Source organism: Heterodontus francisci, unplaced genomic scaffold (assembly GCF_036365525.1).
Source record: "Heterodontus francisci isolate sHetFra1 unplaced genomic scaffold, sHetFra1.hap1 HAP1_SCAFFOLD_701, whole genome shotgun sequence".
In the NCBI taxonomy this organism is placed as follows: Eukaryota; Metazoa; Chordata; class Chondrichthyes; order Heterodontiformes; family Heterodontidae; genus Heterodontus; species Heterodontus francisci.
In genome coordinates this window covers 550,001-572,786 of record NW_027140629.1, presented here as the reverse complement: position 1 = coordinate 572,786, position 22,786 = coordinate 550,001, and positions in this window count along the sequence as shown.

Below are 22,786 nucleotides of genomic sequence, written 5' to 3'. Positions count from 1 at the left end.
GAAAACAATGTCCAGAGACTAAGTCCGAAAGGGCAAATGGTTAACCAGTAAGCAGAGTAATCATTAACCAAAAAGGGCAAAAGTAAGTAAAAAGTATGAAATCATTAACCAAAAAGCACAAAATTAAGTTAAAAGTGTGAAATCATTAACCAAAATGTCGAAAACAATGTCCAGAGACTAAGTCCGAAAGGGCAAATGGTTAACCAGTAAGCAGAGTAATCATTAACCAAAAATCGCAAAAGTAAGTAAAAAGTGTGAAATCATTAACCAAAAAGCGCAAAAATATGTTAAAAGTGTGAAATCATTAACCAAAAACTCGAAAATAATGTGCAGAGACTAAGTCCAAAAGGGCAAATGGTTAACCAGTAAGCAGAGTAATCATTAACCAAAATGCGCAAAAGTAAGTAAAAAGTGTGAAATCATTAACCAAAAATCGCAAAAGTAAGTAAAAAGTGTGAAATCATTAACCAAAAACTCGAAAATAATCTCCAGAGACTAAGTCCGAAAGGGCAAATGGTTAACCAGTAAGCAGAGTAATCATTAACCAAAAGGCGCAAAAGTAAGTAAAAAGTATGAAATCATTAACCAAAAAGCGCAAAAATATGTTAAAAGTGTGAAATCATTAACCAAAAAGTCGAAAATAATGTGCAGAGACTAAGTCCGAAAGGGCAAATGGTTAACCAGTAAGCAGAGTAATCATTAACCAAAAAGCGCAAAAATATGTTAAAAGTGTGAAATCATTAACCAAAAACTCGAAAATAATGTGCAGAGACTAAGTCCGAAAGGGCAAATGGTTAACCAGTAAGCAGAGTAATCATTAACCAAAAAGCTTAAAAATATGTTAAAGTGTGAAATCATTAACCAAAAACTCGAAAATAATCTCCAGAGACTAAGTCCGAAAGGGCAAATGGTTAACCAGTAAGCAGAGTAATCATTAACCAAAAAGGGCAAAAGTAAGTAAAAAGTATGAAATCATTAACCAAAAAGCACAAAATTAAGTTAAAAGTGTGAAATCATTAACCAAAAACTCGAAAATAATCTCCAGAGACTAAGTCCGAAAGGGCAAATGGTTAACCAGTAAGCAGAGTAATCATTAACCAAAAAGCGCAAAATTATGTTAAAAGTGTGAAATCATTAACCAAAAAGTCGAAAATAATGTCCAGAGACCAAGTCCGAAAGTACAAATAATTAACCAGTAAGCAGAGTCATCATTAACCAAAAATCGCAAAAGTAAGTAAAAAGTGTGAAATCATTAACCAAAAATCGCAAAAGTAAGTAAAAAGTGTGAAATCATTAACCAAAAACTCGAAAATAATGTCCAGAGACTAAGTCCGAAAGGGCAAATGGTTAACCAGTAAGCAGAGTAATCATTAACCAAAAATCGCAAAAGTAAGTAAGAAGTGTGAAATCATTAACCAAAAATCGCAAAAGTAAGTAAAAAGTGTGAAATCATTAACCAAAAACTCGAAAATAATGTCCAGAGACCAAGTCCGAAAGGGCAAATGGTTAACCAGTAAGCAGAGTAATCATTAACCAAAAAGGGCAAAAGTAAGTAAAAAGTATGAAATCATTAACCAAAAAGCACAAAATTAAGTTAAAAGTGTGAAATCATTAACCAAAAAGTCGAAAATAATCTCCAGAGACTAAGTGCGAAAGGGCAAATGGTTAACCAGTAAGCAGAGTCATCATTAACCAAAAATCGCAAAAGTAAGTAAAAAGTGTGAAATCATTAACCAAAAACCCGAAAATAATGTCCAGAGACTAAGTCCAAAAGGGCAAATGGTTAACCAGTAAGCAGAGTAATCATTAACCAAAAATCGCAAAAGTAAGTAAAAAGTGTGAAATCATTAACCAAAAACTCGAAAATAATCTCCAGAGACTAAGTCCGAAAGGGCAAATGGTTAACCAGTAAGCAGAGTAATCATTAACCAAAAGGCGCAAAAGTAAGTAAAAAGTATGAAATCATTAACCAAAAAGCGCAAAAATATGTTAAAAGTGTGAAATCATTAACCAAAAAGTCGAAAATAATGTGCAGAGACTAAGTCCGAAAGGGCAAATGGTTAACCAGTAAGCAGAGTAATCATTAACCAAAAAGCGCAAAAATATGTTAAAAGTGTGAAATCATTAACCAAAAACTCGAAAATAATGTGCAGAGACTAAGTCCGAAAGGGCAAATGGTTAACCAGTAAGCAGAGTAATCATTAACCAAAAATCGCAAAAGTAAGTAAAAAGTGTGAAATCATTAACCAAAAACTCGAAAATAATCTCCAGAGACTAAGTCCGAAAGGGCAAATGGTTAACCAGTAAGCAGAGTAATCATTAACCAAAAGGCGCAAAAGTAAGTAAAAAGTATGAAATCATTAACCAAAAAGCGCAAAAATATGTTAAAAGTGTGAAATCATTAACCAAAAAGTCGAAAATAATGTGCAGAGACTAAGTCCGAAAGGGCAAATGGTTAACCAGTAAGCAGAGTAATCATTAACCAAAAAGCGCAAAAATATGTTAAAAGTGTGAAATCATTAACCAAAAACTCGAAAATAATGTGCAGAGACTAAGTCCGAAAGGGCAAATGGTTAACCAGTAAGCAGAGTAATCATTAACCAAAAAGCTTAAAAATATGTTAAAGTGTGAAATCATTAACCAAAAACTCGAAAATAATCTCCAGAGACTAAGTCCGAAAGGGCAAATGGTTAACCAGTAAGCAGAGTAATCATTAACCAAAAAGGGCAAAAGTAAGTAAAAAGTATGAAATCATTAACCAAAAAGCACAAAATTAAGTTAAAAGTGTGAAATCATTAACCAAAAACTCGAAAATAATGTGCAGAGACTAAGTCCGAAAGGGCAAATGGTTAACCAGTAAGCAGAGTAATCATTAACCAAAAAGCGCAAAATTATGTTAAAAGTGTGAAATCATTAACCAAAAACTCGAAAATAATGTCCAGAGACCAAGTCCGAAAGTACAAATAATTAACCAGTAAGCAGAGTCATCATTAACCAAAAATCGCAAAAGTAAGTAAAAAGTGTGAAATCATTAACCAAAAATCGCAAAAGTAAGTAAAAAGTGTGAAATCATTAACCAAAAACTCGAAAATAATCTCCAGAGACTAAGTCCGAAAGGGCAAATGGTTAACCAGTAAGCAGAGTAATCATTAACCAAAAATCGCAAAAGTAAGTAAAAAGTGTGAAATCATTAACCAAAAATCGCAAAAGTAAGTAAAAAGTGTGAAATCATTAACCAAAAACTCGAAAATAATGTCCAGAGACCAAGTCCGAAAGGGCAAATGGTTAACCAGTAAGCAGAGTAATCATTAACCAAAAAGGGCAAAAGTAAGTAAAAAGTATGAAATCATTAACCAAAAAGCACAAAATTAAGTTAAAAGTGTGAAATCATTAACCAAAAAGTCGAAAATAATCTCCAGAGACTAAGTGCGAAAGGGCAAATGGTTAACCAGTAAGCAGAGTAATCATTAACCAAAAATCGCAAAAGTAAGTAAAAAGTATGAAATCATTAACCAAAAAGCACAAAATTAAGTTAAAAGTGTGAAATCATTAACCAAAATGTCGAAAACAATGTCCAGAGACTAAGTCCGAAAGGGCAAATGGTTAACCAGTAAGCAGAGTAATCATTAACCAAAAAGGGCAAAAGTAAGTAAAAAGTATGAAATCATTAACCAAAAAGCACAAAATTAAGTTAAAAGTGTGAAATCATTAACCAAAATGTCGAAAACAATGTCCAGAGACTAAGTCCGAAAGGGCAAATGGTTAACCAGTAAGCAGAGTAATCATTAACCAAAAATCGCAAAAGTAAGTAAAAAGTATGAAATCATTAACCAAAAAGCACAAAATTAAGTTAAAAGTGTGAAATCATTAACCAAAATGTCGAAAACAATGTCCAGAGACTAAGTCCGAAAGGGCAAATGGTTAACCAGTAAGCAGAGTAATCATTAACCAAAAAGGGCAAAAGTAAGTAAAAAGTATGAAATCATTAACCAAAAAGCACAAAATTAAGTTAAAAGTGTGAAATCATTAACCAAAATGTCGAAAACAATGTCCAGAGACTAAGTCCGAAAGGGCAAATGGTTAACCAGTAAGCAGAGTAATCATTAACCAAAAATCGCAAAAGTAAGTAAAAAGTGTGAAATCATTAACCAAAAAGCGCAAAAATATGTTAAAAGTGTGAAATCATTAACCAAAAACTCGAAAATAATGTGCAGAGACTAAGTCCAAAAGGGCAAATGGTTAACCAGTAAGCAGAGTAATCATTAACCAAAATGCGCAAAAGTAAGTAAAAAGTGTGAAATCATTAACCAAAAATCGCAAAAGTAAGTAAAAAGTGTGAAATCATTAACCAAAAACTCGAAAATAATCTCCAGAGACTAAGTCCGAAAGGGCAAATGGTTAACCAGTAAGCAGAGTAATCATTAACCAAAAATCGCAAAAGTAAGTAAAAAGTGTGAAATCATTAACCAAAAACTCGAAAATAATGTCCAGAGACTAAGTCCAAAAGGGCAAATGGTTAACCAGTAAGCAGAGTAATCATTAACCAAAAAGCGCAAAAGTAAGTAAAAAGTATGAAATCATTAACCAAAAACTCGAAAATAATGTGCAGAGACTAAGTCCGAAAGGGCAAATGGTTAACCAGTAAGCAGAGTAATCATTAACCAAAAAGCGCAAAAATATGTTAAAAGTGTGAAATCATTAACCAAAAACTCGAAAATAATGTCCAGAGACTAAGTCCGAAAGGGCAAATGGTTAACCAGTAAGCAGAGTAATCATTAACCAAAATGCGCAAAAGTAAGTAAAAAGTGTGAAATCATTAACCAAAAATCGCAAAAGTAAGTAAAAAGTGTGAAATCATTAACCAAAAACTCGAAAATAATCTCCAGAGACTAAGTCCGAAAGGGCAAATAATTAACCAGTAAGCAGAGTAATCATTAACCAAAAAGCGCAAAAATATGTTAAAGTGTGAAATCATTAACCAAAAACTCGAAAATAATCTCCAGAGACTAAGTCCGAAAGGGCAAATGGTTAACCAGTAAGCAGAGTAATCATTAACCAAAAAGGGCAAAAGTAAGTAAAAAGTATGAAATCATTAACCAAAAAGCACAAAATTAAGTTAAAAGTGTGAAATCATTAACCAAAAACTCGAAAATAATGTGCAGAGACTAAGTCCGAAAGGGCAAATGGTTAACCAGTAAGCAGAGTAATCATTAACCAAAAAGCGCAAAATTATGTTAAAAGTGTGAAATCATTAACCAAAAACTCGAAAATAATGTCCAGAGACCAAGTCCGAAAGTACAAATAATTAACCAGTAAGCAGAGTCATCATTAACCAAAAATCGCAAAAGTAAGTAAAAAGTGTGAAATCATTAACCAAAAATCGCAAAAGTAAGTAAAAAGTGTGAAATCATTAACCAAAAACTCGAAAATAATCTCCAGAGACTAAGTCCGAAAGGGCAAATGGTTAACCAGTAAGCAGAGTAATCATTAACCAAAAATCGCAAAAGTAAGTAAAAAGTGTGAAATCATTAACCAAAAATCGCAAAAGTAAGTAAAAAGTGTGAAATCATTAACCAAAAACTCGAAAATAATGTCCAGAGACCAAGTCCGAAAGGGCAAATGGTTAACCAGTAAGCAGAGTAATCATTAACCAAAAAGGGCAAAAGTAAGTAAAAAGTATGAAATCATTAACCAAAAAGCACAAAATTAAGTTAAAAGTGTGAAATCATTAACCAAAAAGTCGAAAATAATCTCCAGAGACTAAGTGCGAAAGGGCAAATGGTTAACCAGTAAGCAGAGTAATCATTAACCAAAAATCGCAAAAGTAAGTAAAAAGTATGAAATCATTAACCAAAAAGCACAAAATTAAGTTAAAAGTGTGAAATCATTAACCAAAATGTCGAAAACAATGTCCAGAGACTAAGTCCGAAAGGGCAAATGGTTAACCAGTAAGCAGAGTAATCATTAACCAAAAAGGGCAAAAGTAAGTAAAAAGTATGAAATCATTAACCAAAAAGCACAAAATTAAGTTAAAAGTGTGAAATCATTAACCAAAATGTCGAAAACAATGTCCAGAGACTAAGTCCGAAAGGGCAAATGGTTAACCAGTAAGCAGAGTAATCATTAACCAAAAATCGCAAAAGTAAGTAAAAAGTGTGAAATCATTAACCAAAAACCCGAAAATAATGTCCAGAGACTAAGTCCGAAAGGGCAAATGGTTAACCAGTAAGCAGAGTAATCATTAACCAAAAATCGCAAAAGTAAGTAAAAAGTATGAAATCATTAACCAAAAAGCACAAAATTAAGTTAAAAGTGTGAAATCATTAACCAAAATGTCGAAAACAATGTCCAGAGACTAAGTCCGAAAGGGCAAATGGTTAACCAGTAAGCAGAGTAATCATTAACCAAAAAGGGCAAAAGTAAGTAAAAAGTATGAAATCATTAACCAAAAAGCACAAAATTAAGTTAAAAGTGTGAAATCATTAACCAAAATGTCGAAAACAATGTCCAGAGACTAAGTCCGAAAGGGCAAATGGTTAACCAGTAAGCAGAGTAATCATTAACCAAAAATCGCAAAAGTAAGTAAAAAGTGTGAAATCATTAACCAAAAAGCGCAAAAATATGTTAAAAGTGTGAAATCATTAACCAAAAACTCGAAAATAATGTGCAGAGACTAAGTCCAAAAGGGCAAATGGTTAACCAGTAAGCAGAGTAATCATTAACCAAAATGCGCAAAAGTAAGTAAAAAGTGTGAAATCATTAACCAAAAATCGCAAAAGTAAGTAAAAAGTGTGAAATCATTAACCAAAAACTCGAAAATAATCTCCAGAGACTAAGTCCGAAAGGGCAAATGGTTAACCAGTAAGCAGAGTAATCATTAACCAAAAGGCGCAAAAGTAAGTAAAAAGTATGAAATCATTAACCAAAAAGCGCAAAAATATGTTAAAAGTGTGAAATCATTAACCAAAAAGTCGAAAATAATGTGCAGAGACTAAGTCCGAAAGGGCAAATGGTTAACCAGTAAGCAGAGTAATCATTAACCAAAAAGCGCAAAAATATGTTAAAAGTGTGAAATCATTAACCAAAAACTCGAAAATAATGTGCAGAGACTAAGTCCGAAAGGGCAAATGGTTAACCAGTAAGCAGAGTAATCATTAACCAAAAAGCTTAAAAATATGTTAAAGTGTGAAATCATTAACCAAAAACTCGAAAATAATCTCCAGAGACTAAGTCCGAAAGGGCAAATGGTTAACCAGTAAGCAGAGTAATCATTAACCAAAAAGGGCAAAAGTAAGTAAAAAGTATGAAATCATTAACCAAAAAGCACAAAATTAAGTTAAAAGTGTGAAATCATTAACCAAAAACTCGAAAATAATCTCCAGAGACTAAGTCCGAAAGGGCAAATGGTTAACCAGTAAGCAGAGTAATCATTAACCAAAAAGCGCAAAATTATGTTAAAAGTGTGAAATCATTAACCAAAAACTCGAAAATAATGTCCAGAGACCAAGTCCGAAAGTACAAATAATTAACCAGTAAGCAGAGTCATCATTAACCAAAAATCGCAAAAGTAAGTAAAAAGTGTGAAATCATTAACCAAAAATCGCAAAAGTAAGTAAAAAGTGTGAAATCATTAACCAAAAACTCGAAAATAATCTCCAGAGACTAAGTCCGAAAGGGCAAATGGTTAACCAGTAAGCAGAGTAATCATTAACCAAAAATCGCAAAAGTAAGTAAAAAGTGTGAAATCATTAACCAAAAATCGCAAAAGTAAGTAAAAAGTGTGAAATCATTAACCAAAAACTCGAAAATAATGTCCAGAGACCAAGTCCGAAAGGGCAAATGGTTAACCAGTAAGCAGAGTAATCATTAACCAAAAAGGGCAAAAGTAAGTAAAAAGTATGAAATCATTAACCAAAAAGCACAAAATTAAGTTAAAAGTGTGAAATCATTAACCAAAAAGTCGAAAATAATCTCCAGAGACTAAGTGCGAAAGGGCAAATGGTTAACCAGTAAGCAGAGTAATCATTAACCAAAAATCGCAAAAGTAAGTAAAAAGTATGAAATCATTAACCAAAAAGCACAAAATTAAGTTAAAAGTGTGAAATCATTAACCAAAATGTCGAAAACAATGTCCAGAGACTAAGTCCGAAAGGGCAAATGGTTAACCAGTAAGCAGAGTAATCATTAACCAAAAAGGGCAAAAGTAAGTAAAAAGTATGAAATCATTAACCAAAAAGCACAAAATTAAGTTAAAAGTGTGAAATCATTAACCAAAATGTCGAAAACAATGTCCAGAGACTAAGTCCGAAAGGGCAAATGGTTAACCAGTAAGCAGAGTAATCATTAACCAAAAATCGCAAAAGTAAGTAAAAAGTGTGAAATCATTAACCAAAAACCCGAAAATAATGTCCAGAGACTAAGTCCGAAAGGGCAAATGGTTAACCAGTAAGCAGAGTAATCATTAACCAAAAATCGCAAAAGTAAGTAAAAAGTATGAAATCATTAACCAAAAAGCACAAAATTAAGTTAAAAGTGTGAAATCATTAACCAAAATGTCGAAAACAATGTCCAGAGACTAAGTCCGAAAGGGCAAATGGTTAACCAGTAAGCAGAGTAATCATTAACCAAAAAGGGCAAAAGTAAGTAAAAAGTATGAAATCATTAACCAAAAAGCACAAAATTAAGTTAAAAGTGTGAAATCATTAACCAAAATGTCGAAAACAATGTCCAGAGACTAAGTCCGAAAGGGCAAATGGTTAACCAGTAAGCAGAGTAATCATTAACCAAAAATCGCAAAAGTAAGTAAAAAGTGTGAAATCATTAACCAAAAACCCGAAAATAATGTCCAGAGACTAAGTCCGAAAGGGCAAATGGTTAACCAGTAAGCAGAGTAATCATTAACCAAAAATCGCAAAAGTAAGTAAAAAGTATGAAATCATTAACCAAAAAGCACAAAATTAAGTTAAAAGTGTGAAATCATTAACCAAAATGTCGAAAACAATGTCCAGAGACTAAGTCCGAAAGGGCAAATGGTTAACCAGTAAGCAGAGTAATCATTAACCAAAAAGGGCAAAAGTAAGTAAAAAGTATGAAATCATTAACCAAAAAGCACAAAATTAAGTTAAAAGTGTGAAATCATTAACCAAAATGTCGAAAACAATGTCCAGAGACTAAGTCCGAAAGGGCAAATGGTTAACCAGTAAGCAGAGTAATCACTAACCAAAAATCGCAAAAGTAAGTAAAAAGTGTGAAATCATTAACCAAAAACCCGAAAATAATGTCCAGAGACTAAGTCCGAAAGGGCAAATGGTTAACCAGTAAGCAGAGTAATCATTAACCAAAAATCGCAAAAGTAAGTAAAAAGTATGAAATCATTAACCAAAAAGCACAAAATTAAGTTAAAAGTGTGAAATCATTAACCAAAATGTCGAAAACAATGTCCAGAGACTAAGTCCGAAAGGGCAAATGGTTAACCAGTAAGCAGAGTAATCATTAACCAAAAAGGGCAAAAGTAAGTAAAAAGTATGAAATCATTAACCAAAAAGCACAAAATTAAGTTAAAAGTGTGAAATCATTAACCAAAATGTCGAAAACAATGTCCAGAGACTAAGTCCGAAAGGGCAAATGGTTAACCAGTAAGCAGAGTAATCATTAACCAAAAATCGCAAAAGTAAGTAAAAAGTGTGAAATCATTAACCAAAAAGCGCAAAAATATGTTAAAAGTGTGAAATCATTAACCAAAAACTCGAAAATAATGTGCAGAGACTAAGTCCAAAAGGGCAAATGGTTAACCAGTAAGCAGAGTAATCATTAACCAAAATGCGCAAAAGTAAGTAAAAAGTGTGAAATCATTAACCAAAAATCGCAAAAGTAAGTAAAAAGTGTGAAATCATTAACCAAAAACTCGAAAATAATCTCCAGAGACTAAGTCCGAAAGGGCAAATGGTTAACCAGTAAGCAGAGTAATCATTAACCAAAAATCGCAAAAGTAAGTAAAAAGTGTGAAATCATTAACCAAAAACTCGAAAATAATGTCCAGAGACTAAGTCCAAAAGGGCAAATGGTTAACCAGTAAGCAGAGTAATCATTAACCAAAAAGCGCAAAAGTAAGTAAAAAGTATGAAATCATTAACCAAAAACTCGAAAATAATGTGCAGAGACTAAGTCCGAAAGGGCAAATGGTTAACCAGTAAGCAGAGTAATCATTAACCAAAAAGCGCAAAAATATGTTAAAAGTGTGAAATCATTAACCAAAAACTCGAAAATAATGTCCAGAGACTAAGTCCGAAAGGGCAAATGGTTAACCAGTAAGCAGAGTAATCATTAACCAAAAATCGCAAAAGTAAGTAAGAAGTGTGAAATCATTAACCAAAAATCGCAAAAGTAAGTAAAAAGTGTGAAATCATTAACCAAAAACTCGAAAATAATGTCCAGAGACCAAGTCCGAAAGGGCAAATGGTTAACCAGTAAGCAGAGTAATCATTAACCAAAAAGGGCAAAAGTAAGTAAAAAGTATGAAATCATTAACCAAAAAGCACAAAATTAAGTTAAAAGTGTGAAATCATTAACCAAAAAGTCGAAAATAATCTCCAGAGACTAAGTGCGAAAGGGCAAATGGTTAACCAGTAAGCAGAGTCATCATTAACCAAAAATCGCAAAAGTAAGTAAAAAGTGTGAAATCATTAACCAAAAACCCGAAAATAATGTCCAGAGACTAAGTCCAAAAGGGCAAATGGTTAACCAGTAAGCAGAGTAATCATTAACCAAAAATCGCAAAAGTAAGTAAAAAGTGTGAAATCATTAACCAAAAACTCGAAAATAATCTCCAGAGACTAAGTCCGAAAGGGCAAATGGTTAACCAGTAAGCAGAGTAATCATTAACCAAAAGGCGCAAAAGTAAGTAAAAAGTATGAAATCATTAACCAAAAAGCGCAAAAATATGTTAAAAGTGTGAAATCATTAACCAAAAAGTCGAAAATAATGTGCAGAGACTAAGTCCGAAAGGGCAAATGGTTAACCAGTAAGCAGAGTAATCATTAACCAAAAAGCGCAAAAATATGTTAAAAGTGTGAAATCATTAACCAAAAACTCGAAAATAATGTGCAGAGACTAAGTCCGAAAGGGCAAATGGTTAACCAGTAAGCAGAGTAATCATTAACCAAAAATCGCAAAAGTAAGTAAAAAGTGTGAAATCATTAACCAAAAACTCGAAAATAATCTCCAGAGACTAAGTCCGAAAGGGCAAATGGTTAACCAGTAAGCAGAGTAATCATTAACCAAAAGGCGCAAAAGTAAGTAAAAAGTATGAAATCATTAACCAAAAAGCGCAAAAATATGTTAAAAGTGTGAAATCATTAACCAAAAAGTCGAAAATAATGTGCAGAGACTAAGTCCGAAAGGGCAAATGGTTAACCAGTAAGCAGAGTAATCATTAACCAAAAAGCGCAAAAATATGTTAAAAGTGTGAAATCATTAACCAAAAACTCGAAAATAATGTGCAGAGACTAAGTCCGAAAGGGCAAATGGTTAACCAGTAAGCAGAGTAATCATTAACCAAAAAGCTTAAAAATATGTTAAAGTGTGAAATCATTAACCAAAAACTCGAAAATAATCTCCAGAGACTAAGTCCGAAAGGGCAAATGGTTAACCAGTAAGCAGAGTAATCATTAACCAAAAAGGGCAAAAGTAAGTAAAAAGTATGAAATCATTAACCAAAAAGCACAAAATTAAGTTAAAAGTGTGAAATCATTAACCAAAAACTCGAAAATAATGTGCAGAGACTAAGTCCGAAAGGGCAAATGGTTAACCAGTAAGCAGAGTAATCATTAACCAAAAAGCGCAAAATTATGTTAAAAGTGTGAAATCATTAACCAAAAACTCGAAAATAATGTCCAGAGACCAAGTCCGAAAGTACAAATAATTAACCAGTAAGCAGAGTCATCATTAACCAAAAATCGCAAAAGTAAGTAAAAAGTGTGAAATCATTAACCAAAAATCGCAAAAGTAAGTAAAAAGTGTGAAATCATTAACCAAAAACTCGAAAATAATCTCCAGAGACTAAGTCCGAAAGGGCAAATGGTTAACCAGTAAGCAGAGTAATCATTAACCAAAAATCGCAAAAGTAAGTAAAAAGTGTGAAATCATTAACCAAAAATCGCAAAAGTAAGTAAAAAGTGTGAAATCATTAACCAAAAACTCGAAAATAATGTCCAGAGACCAAGTCCGAAAGGGCAAATGGTTAACCAGTAAGCAGAGTAATCATTAACCAAAAAGGGCAAAAGTAAGTAAAAAGTATGAAATCATTAACCAAAAAGCACAAAATTAAGTTAAAAGTGTGAAATCATTAACCAAAAAGTCGAAAATAATCTCCAGAGACTAAGTGCGAAAGGGCAAATGGTTAACCAGTAAGCAGAGTAATCATTAACCAAAAATCGCAAAAGTAAGTAAAAAGTATGAAATCATTAACCAAAAAGCACAAAATTAAGTTAAAAGTGTGAAATCATTAACCAAAATGTCGAAAACAATGTCCAGAGACTAAGTCCGAAAGGGCAAATGGTTAACCAGTAAGCAGAGTAATCATTAACCAAAAAGGGCAAAAGTAAGTAAAAAGTATGAAATCATTAACCAAAAAGCACAAAATTAAGTTAAAAGTGTGAAATCATTAACCAAAATGTCGAAAACAATGTCCAGAGACTAAGTCCGAAAGGGCAAATGGTTAACCAGTAAGCAGAGTAATCATTAACCAAAAATCGCAAAAGTAAGTAAAAAGTGTGAAATCATTAACCAAAAACCCGAAAATAATGTCCAGAGACTAAGTCCGAAAGGGCAAATGGTTAACCAGTAAGCAGAGTAATCATTAACCAAAAATCGCAAAAGTAAGTAAAAAGTATGAAATCATTAACCAAAAAGCACAAAATTAAGTTAAAAGTGTGAAATCATTAACCAAAATGTCGAAAACAATGTCCAGAGACTAAGTCCGAAAGGGCAAATGGTTAACCAGTAAGCAGAGTAATCATTAACCAAAAAGGGCAAAAGTAAGTAAAAAGTATGAAATCATTAACCAAAAAGCACAAAATTAAGTTAAAAGTGTGAAATCATTAACCAAAATGTCGAAAACAATGTCCAGAGACTAAGTCCGAAAGGGCAAATGGTTAACCAGTAAGCAGAGTAATCATTAACCAAAAATCGCAAAAGTAAGTAAAAAGTGTGAAATCATTAACCAAAAAGCGCAAAAATATGTTAAAAGTGTGAAATCATTAACCAAAAACTCGAAAATAATGTGCAGAGACTAAGTCCAAAAGGGCAAATGGTTAACCAGTAAGCAGAGTAATCATTAACCAAAATGCGCAAAAGTAAGTAAAAAGTGTGAAATCATTAACCAAAAATCGCAAAAGTAAGTAAAAAGTGTGAAATCATTAACCAAAAACTCGAAAATAATCTCCAGAGACTAAGTCCGAAAGGGCAAATGGTTAACCAGTAAGCAGAGTAATCATTAACCAAAAGGCGCAAAAGTAAGTAAAAAGTATGAAATCATTAACCAAAAAGCGCAAAAATATGTTAAAAGTGTGAAATCATTAACCAAAAAGTCGAAAATAATGTGCAGAGACTAAGTCCGAAAGGGCAAATGGTTAACCAGTAAGCAGAGTAATCATTAACCAAAAAGCGCAAAAATATGTTAAAAGTGTGAAATCATTAACCAAAAACTCGAAAATAATGTGCAGAGACTAAGTCCGAAAGGGCAAATGGTTAACCAGTAAGCAGAGTAATCATTAACCAAAAAGCTTAAAAATATGTTAAAGTGTGAAATCATTAACCAAAAACTCGAAAATAATCTCCAGAGACTAAGTCCGAAAGGGCAAATGGTTAACCAGTAAGCAGAGTAATCATTAACCAAAAAGGGCAAAAGTAAGTAAAAAGTATGAAATCATTAACCAAAAAGCACAAAATTAAGTTAAAAGTGTGAAATCATTAACCAAAAACTCGAAAATAATCTCCAGAGACTAAGTCCGAAAGGGCAAATGGTTAACCAGTAAGCAGAGTAATCATTAACCAAAAAGCGCAAAATTATGTTAAAAGTGTGAAATCATTAACCAAAAAGTCGAAAATAATGTCCAGAGACCAAGTCCGAAAGTACAAATAATTAACCAGTAAGCAGAGTCATCATTAACCAAAAATCGCAAAAGTAAGTAAAAAGTGTGAAATCATTAACCAAAAATCGCAAAAGTAAGTAAAAAGTGTGAAATCATTAACCAAAAACTCGAAAATAATGTCCAGAGACTAAGTCCGAAAGGGCAAATGGTTAACCAGTAAGCAGAGTAATCATTAACCAAAAATCGCAAAAGTAAGTAAGAAGTGTGAAATCATTAACCAAAAATCGCAAAAGTAAGTAAAAAGTGTGAAATCATTAACCAAAAACTCGAAAATAATGTCCAGAGACCAAGTCCGAAAGGGCAAATGGTTAACCAGTAAGCAGAGTAATCATTAACCAAAAAGGGCAAAAGTAAGTAAAAAGTATGAAATCATTAACCAAAAAGCACAAAATTAAGTTAAAAGTGTGAAATCATTAACCAAAAAGTCGAAAATAATCTCCAGAGACTAAGTGCGAAAGGGCAAATGGTTAACCAGTAAGCAGAGTCATCATTAACCAAAAATCGCAAAAGTAAGTAAAAAGTGTGAAATCATTAACCAAAAACCCGAAAATAATGTCCAGAGACTAAGTCCAAAAGGGCAAATGGTTAACCAGTAAGCAGAGTAATCATTAACCAAAAATCGCAAAAGTAAGTAAAAAGTGTGAAATCATTAACCAAAAACTCGAAAATAATCTCCAGAGACTAAGTCCGAAAGGGCAAATGGTTAACCAGTAAGCAGAGTAATCATTAACCAAAAGGCGCAAAAGTAAGTAAAAAGTATGAAATCATTAACCAAAAAGCGCAAAAATATGTTAAAAGTGTGAAATCATTAACCAAAAAGTCGAAAATAATGTGCAGAGACTAAGTCCGAAAGGGCAAATGGTTAACCAGTAAGCAGAGTAATCATTAACCAAAAAGCGCAAAAATATGTTAAAAGTGTGAAATCATTAACCAAAAACTCGAAAATAATGTGCAGAGACTAAGTCCGAAAGGGCAAATGGTTAACCAGTAAGCAGAGTAATCATTAACCAAAAATCGCAAAAGTAAGTAAAAAGTGTGAAATCATTAACCAAAAACTCGAAAATAATCTCCAGAGACTAAGTCCGAAAGGGCAAATGGTTAACCAGTAAGCAGAGTAATCATTAACCAAAAGGCGCAAAAGTAAGTAAAAAGTATGAAATCATTAACCAAAAAGCGCAAAAATATGTTAAAAGTGTGAAATCATTAACCAAAAAGTCGAAAATAATGTGCAGAGACTAAGTCCGAAAGGGCAAATGGTTAACCAGTAAGCAGAGTAATCATTAACCAAAAAGCGCAAAAATATGTTAAAAGTGTGAAATCATTAACCAAAAACTCGAAAATAATGTGCAGAGACTAAGTCCGAAAGGGCAAATGGTTAACCAGTAAGCAGAGTAATCATTAACCAAAAAGCTTAAAAATATGTTAAAGTGTGAAATCATTAACCAAAAACTCGAAAATAATCTCCAGAGACTAAGTCCGAAAGGGCAAATGGTTAACCAGTAAGCAGAGTAATCATTAACCAAAAAGGGCAAAAGTAAGTAAAAAGTATGAAATCATTAACCAAAAAGCACAAAATTAAGTTAAAAGTGTGAAATCATTAACCAAAAACTCGAAAATAATGTGCAGAGACTAAGTCCGAAAGGGCAAATGGTTAACCAGTAAGCAGAGTAATCATTAACCAAAAAGCGCAAAATTATGTTAAAAGTGTGAAATCATTAACCAAAAACTCGAAAATAATGTCCAGAGACCAAGTCCGAAAGTACAAATAATTAACCAGTAAGCAGAGTCATCATTAACCAAAAATCGCAAAAGTAAGTAAAAAGTGTGAAATCATTAACCAAAAATCGCAAAAGTAAGTAAAAAGTGTGAAATCATTAACCAAAAACTCGAAAATAATCTCCAGAGACTAAGTCCGAAAGGGCAAATGGTTAACCAGTAAGCAGAGTAATCATTAACCAAAAATCGCAAAAGTAAGTAAAAAGTGTGAAATCATTAACCAAAAATCGCAAAAGTAAGTAAAAAGTGTGAAATCATTAACCAAAAACTCGAAAATAATGTCCAGAGACCAAGTCCGAAAGGGCAAATGGTTAACCAGTAAGCAGAGTAATCATTAACCAAAAAGGGCAAAAGTAAGTAAAAAGTATGAAATCATTAACCAAAAAGCACAAAATTAAGTTAAAAGTGTGAAATCATTAACCAAAAAGTCGAAAATAATCTCCAGAGACTAAGTGCGAAAGGGCAAATGGTTAACCAGTAAGCAGAGTAATCATTAACCAAAAATCGCAAAAGTAAGTAAAAAGTATGAAATCATTAACCAAAAAGCACAAAATTAAGTTAAAAGTGTGAAATCATTAACCAAAATGTCGAAAACAATGTCCAGAGACTAAGTCCGAAAGGGCAAATGGTTAACCAGTAAGCAGAGTAATCATTAACCAAAAAGGGCAAAAGTAAGTAAAAAGTATGAAATCATTAACCAAAAAGCACAAAATTAAGTTAAAAGTGTGAAATCATTAACCAAAATGTCGAAAACAATGTCCAGAGACTAAGTCCGAAAGGGCAAATGGTTAACCAGTAAGCAGAGTAATCATTAACCAAAAATCGCAAAAGTAAGTAAAAAGTGTGAAATCATTAACCAAAAACCCGAAAATAATGTCCAGAGACTAAGTCCGAAAGGGCAAATGGTTAACCAGTAAGCAGAGTAATCATTAACCAAAAATCGCAAAAGTAAGTAAAAAGTATGAAATCATTAACCAAAAAGCACAAAATTAAGTTAAAAGTGTGAAATCATTAACCAAAATGTCGAAAACAATGTCCAGAGACTAAGTCCGAAAGGGCAAATGGTTAACCAGTAAGCAGAGTAATCATTAACCAAAAAGGGCAAAAGTAAGTAAAAAGTATGAAATCATTAACCAAAAAGCACAAAATTAAGTTAAAAGTGTGAAATCATTAACCAAAATGTCGAAAACAATGTCCAGAGACTAAGTCCGAAAGGGCAAATGGTTAACCAGTAAGCAGAGTAATCATTAACCAAAAATCGCAAAAGTAAGTAAAAAGTGTGAAATCATTAACCAAAAACCCGAAAATAATGTCCAGAGACTAAGTCCGAAAGGGCAAATGGTTAACCAGTAAGCAGAGTAATCATTAACCAAAAATCGCAAAAGTAAGTAAAAAGTATGAAATCATTAACCAAAAAGCACAAAATTAAGTTAAAAGTGTGAAATCATTAACCAAAATGTCGAAAACAATGTCCAGAGACTAAGTCCGAAAGGGCAAATGGTTAACCAGTAAGCAGAGTAATCATTAACCAAAAAGGGCAAAAGTAAGTAAAAAGTATGAAATCATTAACCAAAAAGCACAAAATTAAGTTAAAAGTGTGAAATCATTAACCAAAATGTCGAAAACAATGTCCAGAGACTAAGTCCGAAAGGGCAAATGGTTAACCAGTAAGCAGAGTAATCACTAACCAAAAATCGCAAAAGTAAGTAAAAAGTGTGAAATCATTAACCAAAAACCCGAAAATAATGTCCAGAGACTAAGTCCGAAAGGGCAAATGGTTAACCAGTAAGCAGAGTAATCATTAACCAAAAATCGCAAAAGTAAGTAAAAAGTATGAAATCATTAACCAAAAAGCACAAAATTAAGTTAAAAGTGTGAAATCATTAACCAAAATGTCGAAAACAATGTCCAGAGACTAAGTCCGAAAGGGCAAATGGTTAACCAGTAAGCAGAGTAATCATTAACCAAAAAGGGCAAAAGTAAGTAAAAAGTATGAAATCATTAACCAAAAAGCACAAAATTAAGTTAAAAGTGTGAAATCATTAACCAAAATGTCGAAAACAATGTCCAGAGACTAAGTCCGAAAGGGCAAATGGTTAACCAGTAAGCAGAGTAATCATTAACCAAAAATCGCAAAAGTAAGTAAAAAGTGTGAAATCATTAACCAAAAAGCGCAAAAATATGTTAAAAGTGTGAAATCATTAACCAAAAACTCGAAAATAATGTGCAGAGACTAAGTCCAAAAGGGCAAATGGTTAACCAGTAAGCAGAGTAATCATTAACCAAAATGCGCAAAAGTAAGTAAAAAGTGTGAAATCATTAACCAAAAATCGCAAAAGTAAGTAAAAAGTGTGAAATCATTAACCAAAAACTCGAAAATAATCTCCAGAGACTAAGTCCGAAAGGGCAAATGGTTAACCAGTAAGCAGAGTAATCATTAACCAAAAATCGCAAAAGTAAGTAAAAAGTGTGAAATCATTAACCAAAAACTCGAAAATAATGTCCAGAGACTAAGTCCAAAAGGGCAAATGGTTAACCAGTAAGCAGAGTAATCATTAACCAAAAAGCGCAAAAGTAAGTAAAAAGTATGAAATCATTAACCAAAAACTCGAAAATAATGTGCAGAGACTAAGTCCGAAAGGGCAAATGGTTAACCAGTAAGCAGAGTAATCATTAACCAAAAAGCGCAAAAATATGTTAAAAGTGTGAAATCATTAACCAAAAACTCGAAAATAATGTCCAGAGACTAAGTCCGAAAGGGCAAATGGTTAACCAGTAAGCAGAGTAATCATTAACCAAAAATCGCAAAAGTAAGTAAGAAGTGTGAAATCATTAACCAAAAATCGCAAAAGTAAGTAAAAAGTGTGAAATCATTAACCAAAAACTCGAAAATAATGTCCAGAGACCAAGTCCGAAAGGGCAAATGGTTAACCAGTAAGCAGAGTAATCATTAACCAAAAAGGGCAAAAGTAAGTAAAAAGTATGAAATCATTAACCAAAAAGCACAAAATTAAGTTAAAAGTGTGAAATCATTAACCAAAAAGTCGAAAATAATCTCCAGAGACTAAGTGCGAAAGGGCAAATGGTTAACCAGTAAGCAGAGTCATCATTAACCAAAAATCGCAAAAGTAAGTAAAAAGTGTGAAATCATTAACCAAAAACCCGAAAATAATGTCCAGAGACTAAGTCCAAAAGGGCAAATGGTTAACCAGTAAGCAGAGTAATCATTAACCAAAAATCGCAAAAGTAAGTAAAAAGTGTGAAATCATTAACCAAAAACTCGAAAATAATCTCCAGAGACTAAGTCCGAAAGGGCAAATGGTTAACCAGTAAGCAGAGTAATCATTAACCAAAAGGCGCAAAAGTAAGTAAAAAGTATGAAATCATTAACCAAAAAGCGCAAAAATATGTTAAAAGTGTGAAATCATTAACCAAAAAGTCGAAAATAATGTGCAGAGACTAAGTCCGAAAGGGCAAATGGTTAACCAGTAAGCAGAGTAATCATTAACCAAAAAGCGCAAAAATATGTTAAAAGTGTGAAATCATTAACCAAAAACTCGAAAATAATGTGCAGAGACTAAGTCCGAAAGGGCAAATGGTTAACCAGTAAGCAGAGTAATCATTAACCAAAAATCGCAAAAGTAAGTAAAAAGTGTGAAATCATTAACCAAAAACTCGAAAATAATCTCCAGAGACTAAGTCCGAAAGGGCAAATGGTTAACCAGTAAGCAGAGTAATCATTAACCAAAAGGCGCAAAAGTAAGTAAAAAGTATGAAATCATTAACCAAAAAGCGCAAAAATATGTTAAAAGTGTGAAATCATTAACCAAAAAGTCGAAAATAATGTGCAGAGACTAAGTCCGAAAGGGCAAATGGTTAACCAGTAAGCAGAGTAATCATTAACCAAAAAGCGCAAAAATATGTTAAAAGTGTGAAATCATTAACCAAAAACTCGAAAATAATGTGCAGAGACTAAGTCCGAAAGGGCAAATGGTTAACCAGTAAGCAGAGTAATCATTAACCAAAAAGCTTAAAAATATGTTAAAGTGTGAAATCATTAACCAAAAACTCGAAAATAATCTCCAGAGACTAAGTCCGAAAGGGCAAATGGTTAACCAGTAAGCAGAGTAATCATTAACCAAAAAGGGCAAAAGTAAGTAAAAAGTATGAAATCATTAACCAAAAAGCACAAAATTAAGTTAAAAGTGTGAAATCATTAACCAAAAACTCGAAAATAATGTGCAGAGACTAAGTCCGAAAGGGCAAATGGTTAACCAGTAAGCAGAGTAATCATTAACCAAAAAGCGCAAAATTATGTTAAAAGTGTGAAATCATTAACCAAAAACTCGAAAATAATGTCCAGAGACCAAGTCCGAAAGTACAAATAATTAACCAGTAAGCAGAGTCATCATTAACCAAAAATCGCAAAAGTAAGTAAAAAGTGTGAAATCATTAACCAAAAATCGCAAAAGTAAGTAAAAAGTGTGAAATCATTAACCAAAAACTCGAAAATAATCTCCAGAGACTAAGTCCGAAAGGGCAAATGGTTAACCAGTAAGCAGAGTAATCATTAACCAAAAGGCGCAAAAGTAAGTAAAAAGTATGAAATCATTAACCAAAAAGCGCAAAAATATGTTAAAAGTGTGAAATCATTAACCAAAAAGTCGAAAATAATGTGCAGAGACTAAGTCCGAAAGGGCAAATGGTTAACCAGTAAGCAGAGTAATCATTAACCAAAAAGCGCAAAAATATGTTAAAAGTGTGAAATCATTAACCAAAAACTCGAAAATAATGTGCAGAGACTAAGTCCGAAAGGGCAAATGGTTAACCAGTAAGCAGAGTAATCATTAACCAAAAATCGCAAAAGTAAGTAAAAAGTGTGAAATCATTAACCAAAAACTCGAAAATAATCTCCAGAGACTAAGTCCGAAAGGGCAAATGGTTAACCAGTAAGCAGAGTAATCATTAACCAAAAAGCGCAAAAGTAAGTAAAAAGTGTGAAATCATTAACCAAAAAGTCGAAAATAATGCCCAGAGACTAAGTCCGAAAGGGCAAATGGTTAACCAGAAAATCCGTCGAATAATGTCCAGAGACTAAGTCCGAAAGGGCAAATGGTTAACCAGTGGAAGGGCGATCAAGCGGAAAAATTTGCCCCGGTTACCCGGGATGGAGTTCCAGAGGTCCGGCCAGAGTTGTCAAATTCGTCCCGCTGATCGGACGCTTGTCATTCGGGTGGCTGGGGGTTGGCGGGGTATCTGCACAGTAGTAGGAGGTGGCAAGTCGGGACTTGGACGTTTATTCCAAGAGTCCACCCGAGCCTCCAGGTCTGCAGAGACCGACCCTAGCTGCCGCCCAACCGACTTTTAAGCCTTTTTCGGATGGGGATTTTTTCCCATTTTCGTCCATTTTTCGGGTTTTCTGTCGGGCTTAATAGGCGGCAGCCTGACCCCCGGCCGAGGCGGGGGGCGCACTCTCCCTTGCGTAAGGGTCCGGATTTGCCCCGGAAAGTGCCCCCGACGGCCTCCCGACCCGGGTGCCTGCAGGGCGGGGGAAAGGGTAGTCCCAGCCGCAGGAAATCATTAACCAAAAGACTTAGCCGTCGGGGCAGAGGCTAAGACCCGGGCTGGTGAAATCATTAACCAAAAGGAATGCACCCTTTTCCGAAAGTGCAGGCCGAAATAAGGCGAGCCTTGGGCCGGGAAGGCCAAAACCCCCAACTCATGGAAGTGTATGGGGTCGGACTCGGCGACTTTCCCGGGCCCCGAGTTGACCTTTCCCCACGGGGGCGGTCAAGTTGCTCCCGCCAAGAGGGCACGTTGCATTTGCTGCCGCTCTAGTCCCCGGGCTAGTTAATCAGTTGCCGTCGGAAGTCCCGATGCCGAAATGAAAAATGGCCGTTGCGGCGATTTGGCGCCTCATTTTCGGAAGGACTACCGGCAGGCAACCCGCCGAATTGACACTTGCGATTCGGGTGGCTGGGGGTTGGCGGGGTACCCGGAGATTTTCGGGAACTCGATTTTCAGAACTTTTGCTGGCAGCGGTTGCACTTGCAAAGTGGCCGAAGAAGTGCTCCCTCAAGGAAGGACCTTCTTTTGAAATAAAAGACCTTCCGAAGAGTGCCTGGAAGTCATTTATGAGCATTTAAGGGTAAATCTGGCGGACTTTCCATGCTCTGTTGCCGGCTCTGAAATATCGCACAGTTGGGTCTAGGCCGGTAGACTGGCTGTGAAAACAGACAAAGTGTTTTGGCGAGCGAGAGAAAACAAGGCCTTGGAACAGATTGGGGGGTGCGGAGGCACACCACACCCACAGGAAAAGAATTAATAAAAAAAAAACCAAAGTCTTATGACATGTCTGTTGGTACAGTGAGAAAAGCAAAGAAGGGAGGCTGCGATGGCAGAGCAAAGCCGACCTTCATACAGATATACATGTCAAAGAAAGAAACTATGCCCGCAAAAGACTTGGTGCGAAATAACAAGGCTCCTTGTGAACGGTTATCTTTGTCTGTCAGGCGCAGATTGTGGCGGCGTCGCCTGGTTTCCTTGGGTTGCACTACATGTATGTCCTATTCTCAAACGAAAAGTGCGTGCCCAGAATTTTGTCCAAGTTAGGCGACGCACGCCGGCTGGCATCACCTCTCCGTGCGAGCGCCGAAAGCTTTGGTCGACCTGTTTGGCTACGCTGGTCGCGGTTGCTCCTTACAGTGATGGGGACGGAAAACCGATGCGAGTTGACCAGGCGACGTCAACCAAGTTGTGCATGCTTTCTCCCCCCCCCCGCCGCCGCCAACCCCACACTGTGTGAAAGGAAAAAAAAGTGCGTGCCCAGGTCACTCGATCGATACGGCGAGGACTGTCCG